We start from the raw sequence: 9519 nt of genomic DNA on the forward strand, positions 1-9519 counted from the left end.
AGCTCGCACGCACTGCTTCCCCGGGGTGTCTTCGCTTGGCGCTCAGGTCCGGCTGCGCCCGGCAGCCCCACCTCGGCGCTTGTCTCAGGGCGCGTGCGCGGGGCCCTGGCTTGCCTTGTCTCCGCCTGGGCTGGACCGCCGGCCGCCGGGTTTTGCTCGTCCCCGCGTGGCAGGCGTGTGGCGTGTGTCTGTGAAGACCGCCGAGCGTGACCTGAGGGCTAGACAGAGCTTCCCGTACGTTGACTTAACACAAAGAATATCGGATTTGAATTCCAGTCTGGCCTCTCCCGGGTGCATGGCCCTGGACAGGTCCGTTCACCTTTGGGGCTGCAGTTTTCTTTTTTGTACTTTGGGGACTTGCCTTGGCTCCCATTTTTCCTTTTCTATTTTTCTTTTTCAAATTTCACCTTTTCTCCCTCGTAAAATCTGTGGGACCCAGATACAAAAACCCTGCTTACAGATCAAGTGGGGCTACTGTGCTTGGGTGTGGGTGTGGGGTCCTGGGGGGTCCAGAGGCCTTCGTGAGACCTGCTCCCTCCTTACCTCCAACCTCTAGTGTCTGGGAACCCACTGGAACACGGCCAGGCGAGCCTCTCACTCCTGTTCTGGGAGATAGCCTGCATCTCTAACAGACCACAGGCCAATCCTGAGAACTCTTCATGTCTTCTCCCCCTGCCCCCGCCAAAGAATTAAACCTTTGACCTGAGCTTATTTTCTGAGCGTGTATTCCTTGGAGTGAAACATGCATAGAGAGAAGCACCATAGAATGTTCTGACTAGTGGTACTCTAAGCAGTTGATAATTTTCCTGTACCTTGGAGCAGAATGGCCTTGGGGCGTTCAGATTTGGGGTCCCTTCCCTCTAGCCTGGTCCCCAAACTGTAGGAGCACGTTGCTACTTGTCTTTATGTCTTTAAGTCTGGAGCACATCTTTGCTTTTCCCTCATTGGCTGATGGAATTGGGATTTCCAGCGAAAAGAAAGATGTGACCTGGATACGGGGAGCTCATCTTTTAGGCCAAAGTAAGTCACTGTCATTTTAGTGACAGTTTGTTTTTGTCCCATGATCAGAAAGTCAGGCAGGACTTTAAGGGGGCTGGGACACAGCTTGGGACGTTCCGTAGGGGAGACAGTACAGCGTCGGCCCAAAGCCACCCTGTGTGGTCTCCATGGTTACGGCCTGAGGTTCACATCCTGCAGCTCACCCATGCTCGCCCAGAGGCCTCCATCTGCAAGATGGGGACTGAGCATTAGGACTGTGGGGAGGCTAAGTGAATAGTGTGCAGGGTGTGCGTGGCACACGAGTTCTCCAGAGACCTGGGCTGTTCGTTGTGTGAGAGGATCCGGGGAGAGGCAGATGTAGGGAGGAAGAGATTAGATGCTTAGCACTGGGGGTAGAGCAGAAGGAGGGTGCTATAAACTGAATGTTTCCCCACAATTCATATGTTGAAATCCTGACTCCCTGATGTGATGGTATTTGGAGGTGGGGCCTCTGGGAGGTGCTTAGCTCATGAGGGCAGAGCTGTCATTAATGGGATCAGTGCTCTTCTAAAAGAGACCCCAGGGAGCTCCCTTGTCACGTGAGGTTAAAGCTAGAAGATGGCTGTCTCTGGACTAAGAATCAGACCCTCCCCACACACTGATCTGCTGGCACCGTGATCTTGGACCCAGTCTTTAGAACCATGACACATGCATTTCTTTTGTTTATGAGCCACCCAGTCTATGGTATTCTGTTCTAGCAGCCCCCACAGACTTAAGAGGGTGTCTGAACACAGAGTTTGAGGCCATGTGATGCCAGGCAGTGGTTTCCAAAAGCCAGTCTGAGTATCTAGACCCGACTGCACTTAGCATCACCTAGAAAGTTTGTCAAAAACGCAGATTCCCAGTCCAGCCCTAGATATTTGGGGGGTTAGTGGCTGAGATTCTATAGTTATAACCAATGTCCCACGATGATTCTTATGAATGGTCAGACAGGACATTGACACTTGGAGTCAGAAGAACAGCTTTGGAATCAGAACTGTGAGCCTGAAATTTCATTTCTTAGCTCTCCGTGGGCTTACCTTCTCTAAACCTGTTTCTTCATCTGCGAAGTGGGGAGAATCCCTGCCCTACCTCCCTTGTAGGATTGTTTGAAGGCTCACAGAAGACACTGAATGGGAAAGCGCTTTGCAGATTACAGCACTGCACACGTATTTTTCATGTTAGGAGCGGGAAAGACAACCGCCAGGATTTCCAAGGCTTCCTGCTGCCTTTGACTCTGTCCACCAGGGGGCAGCAGGTGCACACACATGAAACCTCAGAGCGGTTCTCCTGCACGCGGGAGGAGTGCTTTCTCCCGGAAAATCAGAACCCTGTGAGGGTCTCTCACTCTCAGCGGTCTGTTGGGTCACTTCAGAGAACTCGAGGTGGCTCCAGAAAGTTTCTTTAGAGATGCATTTAGTATATCTTCCATTATTCCTTGGTTCCAGTTAAAGCTGCTTTATCCTTCCAAAAAGACGCCTTGGAAATCAGTAGTGACATTTAGGAAGCCAGGCCTGAGATGCCAGACTGGAATTTAGGGCTGTAAGGCAACACACGGGCTCTTGGATCTAAAGGCAAGGCAAGCAGAGCTGGGTCAGGCCCTGATCTCGCCTTCAGGACCCTCGGCTTCAAAATAATGGTGAACATGTTGGGAGGACCGCCCGTGTATCAGATGCTGTTCTCCGTTTCTGGCACGTTTCGTCGGATGTAAGTCCTGCAAGGGAGGTATGAACCAGACCTCCCCTTGACAGAGCAGGCACTGAGGCCTGGAGAGATTCAATCAAGGTCCCACATGGAGGGGAGCATCAGGGATTTGGACATGTGGACATGGGCGGTCTAGCTCCAGAGCCCATGCTCTGTCTGGCTTAGTGGGGGAGGCAGATGCGATCTTGATTAGCCATAAGCATGACGGGAGACTCGTGCCTTTGTCACCCCTCGTCCCCAGACCTGCTGTTGAGGCCTCCCGGTGCTACGCGGTGGGCTCTCATCTTGTGAAGGAAGGTAGCTCAGTCACTAGCTGCTCATCCTCCCCCCGCTCACTGGGTACCCACCCCCTCTACCCCTCACTGGGTGCCCGGCGGTCCTTCAGTCTGATCCTTGCCCTCCTTAATGGTGTCCTGGGTTCCTGGAAGAGATCAGAAGGAGAGATCCTCTACTTCTTTCTTGTTTCTTTTGGATGCCCCCAGGCACCTTGTAGAAATCCAAGCATCTCACCCTAGGGGCTCGTGGCCTAACAGTCCTCGCAGTTCTGTGCAGGAGACCCAGCCTGGCGTCTGGACCTTGTGATATTAACAGAAGGGTTGTCTCTTCCCACCTCAGTCATGTTACAAAGCTCTGTGGGATTCGTCTGATCTGGCCTTGGGAGGCGCTGTGACTCCTCCCAGCTGCTGTTTTGTTTTTTTACTGATTGCAAGTGGGAATAATTATGGCAAATATTTGCTTAGACTGTACGAAGTTTATCATGCGCCGTTGTGACCATTTCACCAGTGTTAGGCCCTAAATCTTTTTAACAGTATTAGGAAGGAGGGGCTCTTTTTAACATTATTAATTTAATCCTCCAACACTTACCATTGATTATCTAAGGTATTCCTAACCCGTACTGTCATTTAGGAAAACCAGTCCCTCTGTTCAAAGTCTTAACTCTAATGCTATTATTATTATTATTTTTATTGAAGTGTAGTTGATTTACAGTGTCGTGTTAGTTTCAGGTGTGCAGCAAAGTGATTCAGTTATACATATATCTGTTCTTTTTCAGATCCTTTTCCCGTTATAGGTTATTACAAGATATTGAGTAGAGTTGCCTGTGCTCTACAGTAGGTCCTTGTTGTTTATCTGTTTTATGTACGGTAGTGTGTATTTATTAATCCCAAACTCTTAATTTATCCTTCCACCCCTTCCCCCTTTGGTAACCATAAGTTTGTTTTCTATGTCTGTGAGTCTATTTCTGTTCTATAAATAAGTTCATTTGTATTATTTTTTCAGATTCCACACGTAAGTGATATCATATGATATTTGTCTTTCTCTGTTTGACTTACTTCACTTAGTATGATCATCCCCAGGCCCATCCGTGTTGCTGCAAATGGCATTATTTCATTCCTTTTTTATGGCTGAGGAATATTCCATTGTATATATGTACCACGTCTTCTTTATCCATTCATCTGTCGATGGACATTTAGGCTGCTTCCATGTCTTAGCTACTGTAAACAGTGCTGCAGTGAACATTGGGGTGCATGTGTCTTTTCGAATTAGAGTTTTTTTTTCTGGTTATATGCTTAGGAGTGGAATTGCTGGATCACGTGGTAGCTCTGTTTTTAGTTTTTCGAGGAACCGCAGTACTGTTCTCTATAGTGGCTGTATTAATTTACATTCTTACCAACAGTGTAAGGAGGGTTCCCTTTTCTCTACAAGGGGGGACTTTTTTTTTTTATCCCCATCTTAGAGGTGAGAAGATTGAGGCACAGAGAGTTTAAATCACTTGTCCAAAGTCACAGAGCAGGGAAGCGTCAGGCTGTCCGTCTCTCATTCCCGAGTGCACGTGCAGTGTGCCGGTGTAGATGGTGTGCTTCTGTGTGTGTGTGAGAAGGGGTGAGCCCCCTGCACTCCTGGAGATGAGTGTGCAGGGCAGCCAACGTGACAGCAGGCTCCCTGTCCAGGGCCCACCTGAGCCTGGGAGGACAGAGCAGCCCAGAGGTGGCTGGGGACACTGCTGAGTGGAAATGAGCTGTTCTTCTTGGATAGAGGTTTGGGGCCCCATCTTCTCCAGGTGGGTTGGTTTCAGGTCACCTCTTCAGCTACACAGGAACAGCTTCATTTTTGAATGCACGTCAGGGTCCTGCGCATGGCTTCTTGCTTGTGACGTGGTCCTGGGCGAGGTGACTGCCAGAGCCCTGTGTGATCCTTCTCATGCCCATCATTCTGGGGACTAGAGATACTTATGTATTAGACAATATGCGGTGGACGTGGCACACACACTGACACATGTATATGATACACTGTAGAACCAGCTCTGCTTGGGAATAAGTCCCAGCTGTGCCCTCCTTGGCCCTGTGACCATGGCTCATCCATCCCTTTGAACTCAGTCTGTCCATCTTCATGATGGGGTGTTATCAGTACCTCTGCCTCCTACAGCCATTGGGGGAACTAGAGATAGGCAGTACTGGGAAAGCCCTTCGAACAGGGCCTAGTGCACAGTGAGTCCTCGGTAATCGGTACTGTTACCCAGCGTCAGCGAGTGTTAGCACTGCGCTGTTACATGCAGGAGAATGGCTGTGGCCTTAGATGAGGTAGTGCTTGGCGCCGAGCAAGTGCTCATTAAAGGGTAGTTATTATTTTTCTGTTGTTATATTTTACTGAATTCTTTTGTCCTCATTTGGTTCTCACTCTAGATCCGAGGGAAAGCTGGAATTCTTTTTCTCATTTGAAAAATGTTGAAACAGATGCACAGAAACCCAAAATGTCTTATTCCAGGTTTCCTAAAGAGTAAAGGTCAGAGTCATGACTGAAATTTACAACATTCAGGCTCAGAATCCTTCGGCCGTCTTCCTAACTGCCATGCGTTCCTACTTTGGGATAAAGCATTGAAGGCTCTTTAAGGGGCCCTCCTGTTAGGCAGGAAAGAGCCTTTTAAACCACATCAGCTACCAGCTGCCTGTTCACAAAACACTTTTCCATCTACTGTCTCAATCTGATGCACTTTTTAGTCCTTTGAGGCCCATTTACTTTAAGACCCATTTCAAAGATGAGAAAACTGAGGCTCACAGTGGTTGCGCTTCCTGACTACAGTCACGAGGCAGGTTGGACCAGAGCCAGGTCTTCTGGTTTTTAGTTCCCTTGTGTGGAATTGAAGGGAGCTCCTTTAAGACCAGAGAAGGCTTGGGACTTCCCTGGCGGTCCAGTGGTTAAGACTCTGCACTTCCACTGCAGGGGGCACAGGTTCGATCCCCAGTCAGGGAACTAAGATCCCACATGCTGTGTAATGCTGCCAAAAAAAAAAAAAAAAAAAAGACCAGAGGAAGCTTGCGTGTTCCAAGAAGTTCCTGCCTCCATGGAGCACAGCGCTTGCTTCCCCGTCTTTGCCTCCCTGGCTGCCCCAATTGCTCTTGAGGTCATTGCCTCTGATGCTGGCTCTGTCCCGTTTTGTAACTGATGACTCCTGGCGAGCTGACCATGACCTAGAGCCCAGTCCCGCCTCAGTTCTCACACCACAGACCCCTTTGGACACCCCCCGCCCTCTCTCCCGGCATCTGACTCCCGACCATCCCTGGGTCCAGCTTCCATGCTCTCGTCCCAGAGCCCCCAGCTTGCTGTCACCTGTCCACTGTGTGCCTGAGCTCAGACTTGTGCCCATTACGTCCCTGGAGACCAAGGCAAGACACCCAAAGATGAAAGAGGAGGGTGTGCAGAGAGGGTGTGTCCCTTAGAAAGAGAGGGAGAGTGAGGCCAAGCCCGGATGCAGAGCCACTGCGGTGTGGCAACCAGCGGGCGTGGGCAGGTGGCTCTGGGGCTGTGGCTGTTGGTGGACGCCAGGGACGCTAGACTCTTGCAGGGGAACAGGCCAGGTCGGGTGGTGCCAGCGTGAAGGTCCTCCCAGCTCGAAGCATCTGCTTATTTTTCTCATTCCTCCAGCTTCGCTCAGAGAGGGCTTTCTCACAAATCCACTCAGCCTCCTTAGCGTTGCTCTGGGCCGGGTAGCTGGAGACGCAGCAAATGATCTGTGAAGGGATGGGATTTGGATCGACAGATACATGTTTATCCAGATCAGTTAGGGAAAATTACTTTTTGCAGCACTCCCCGAACAAGGCTTTGCAGCTAATAATGAGTTTGAGCTGTGCAGCACGAAAGACAAAAACGTGAAGTGAGATGAGAAGACGATTTGCCAGGTTACCTCTCGGGGAGGGCGCTGTACGGTCAGGTAGATGGGAGTGATGACCCTTTGGACCAGAGGGCAGGATGCTCTCTAAATTGCTCTGCATGATGAAGGGGAGGTTGATGTTGGGGATTGACGTTGGGGAGGGAGTGGCTGATTTAAAAAGCTGACCACCAGGCGGAGGAAGGACAGGAGAGAGGGAGAGACGTAGCGCTGCTGGTATGAGAGGGGCCTAAGGCACACAGACTGTCAGGTGGGGAACTTTTCAAGGGAAGTTCAGGGTGCTGGGTGATGTGGGCCTTCCCTGTGAACACACACGCTGCCAGTAGAAACTATTAAGAAATCCCCCAACGCTGGGTGGGTGGCATGTCTTCTCTCTGCTCCTCTTGCCCTGCGAGGCCATCCTGTGTGGGCTTCTTGCCCTCTGGCTTCCTTTGGGTTTGGCCAACAGGGAGCTTTGGGTTCAGCCAGTGGGGACCTCCCAGTTACATCTGATCAGGGCATCAGGGGGAAGGCGGAGAGCAAGGGAGGGGTGGGGGATGTTTGTTTTCCTACATCCTCATCACCTTGGGTGGGCTGTTGCTAATGGCAGAGAAGCACTTGATCTCTTGGGGTGTCTTTGCACCCTGCCCACACCTTTGTAAAATTTCCCTCTATTAAACATTCCCTACATGATCCTAGTGTGAGCATGCTGGCTGTTTCCTGCTGGGACTCTGACCAACCCATGTGGGATGAGTGCATTTCTCTTGGAAGTCTCTAAAGGGATGGGTTCTGCATCCCGGGCAAGAGGCTGAAGCAGGAGTTCACTCAGACGAGGCAAGAGCTGACTTGGGTTACAGCACACACATTCAGGAGCTCTCCAGGGATCTCCTGGCAGCCTGGCTGCCCCTTGTGGCCTCACTTGGAGGTCAAAAATGTGAGTCTCAAAATATGAGAGTGGCCCTGGGAGGTCACCTAGGCTGGGACCTCTTGGGCCATCATGGAGTGGTCCTCCTTCCACAAAGGCTGGGAACAGCCAGGATCTTAAGACACAGAGGGTGGGGATATGAGGATTGAGATGTGCTGGGTGTGGTCATTTCGTTGATGTGGAAACTGAGGCTCGAAGTGGTTCAAGGTTACATGTCAAGTAGAAGGCAGCATTGAGGGAGCTGGAGTGAAAACAGGGCCTGGTCCAAGGAAATGTCAGATGTAAATTCAGAATGGGGTTGCTGGGAGTACCCTGGAGGTCCAGTGGTTAGGGCTCCGTGCTTTCACTGCGGAGGGCCCAGGTTTGATCCTGGGTTTGATCCCTGGTGGGGGAACTAAGATCCCACAAGGTGTGGCCAAAAACAAACAAACAAAAACCTAGCATGGGGCCTCGGAGTGAGGGAGGGGCACAGCCCGGCATTTAAAGGCCAGGTCAGCTCAGAGGGCTCTGCTGCGCTGAGACTTAAAAAGATGCTCCTCCTTTTTTCTGATTATAAAAGCAATTCAGAGTCATTACAGGCCATTTGAAAACCACGGTGTAAAATAGATGTCATTCAGGATCTTACCACCTAGGCACACCTTAGTTATTACCATTTGAGTGTATGTATTTCCTTAGAGGCTTTTTTCTTCCACAGCGTAGTTGTTCTGTTCTTATAACTTTGCATTCTACTTTTCTTTTAGCGTTATGAGCAAAACATCTGGATAAACATAGTTTTGAAGCTTTTTATTTTTAAATATCACATACATTGCCAGAATTTGGTTGTATAACTTTTCTTGTGACAGGAGGCATCTAATTTTTTTCCTTTTCTAATTTTAATTTTTCTATTATTGTAAAGATATATATATGATGATGTCTCTATATACACATGTATAATACATATTGTTCAATGTATAAATATATATTGACTCTATCATATATATTGAATCTATAATATGTATTTTTCAATACACATGTATGTGCATGTCCTTTGATGCCATAATTCTGCTTTTAAATTCTGAATGAAGGAAAGAATCTGAGATAAACACAAAAATGTGAGTACAGGGTTTGTGTGCAGCATTGTATCTAGTTTTTTAGGGCTCCTGTTGTATACGGATACATGGCCTTCCAGAGAAGCTGTGCTGGTCCCATTTCTCCTGCCAGTCACCTAGGAGGTGCAAGGCAAGGTAGCTGTGCCTGTGGGGAGTTTGGCAGGGCCTCTCTTCAGGGCCTGGCCCCGCCCCCAGGCCCCAGCCCGCCCCTCCCCCAGGTTCCACCTCCATCGTCTTGAGGGTGAGCCCAATGCCTGTAGTGAGCACACGCGGTGGGTGAGAGCAGCTCTGGTTCCAAGAGAAATATGTATCCATTTTCTACTTCTCAGATGTTTCTTCTCTCTGGGGCCAATGCCATGGCTCCCTGGAAAGTGATATGATGACCTTGGGCTCGAGCCCAAAGAACACAGATTTCTGGCAGGTTGAGGGTGGGTTGGTGCCAATCCACTTAGAACAAAAAACACTGTGTTGTGTTCACGTGGAGGAACGTGTCTGCACCTGCCTCCTGTGAACGCAGGGCCACTATGGCCGCCACCAGGAGACCGAGGGGGCAGCTGATGCCCGTGGAGGAGAAGCAGCAGGATGTGCTGTAGGAAGGATTCGTGGGTGAGAGTTTGATGGGAGAGTAGGCACACACTGGC

The sequence above is a fragment of the Hippopotamus amphibius genome, chromosome 13 (assembly GCF_030028045.1).
Source record: "Hippopotamus amphibius kiboko isolate mHipAmp2 chromosome 13, mHipAmp2.hap2, whole genome shotgun sequence".
NCBI lineage: Eukaryota > Metazoa > Chordata > Mammalia > Artiodactyla > Hippopotamidae > Hippopotamus > Hippopotamus amphibius.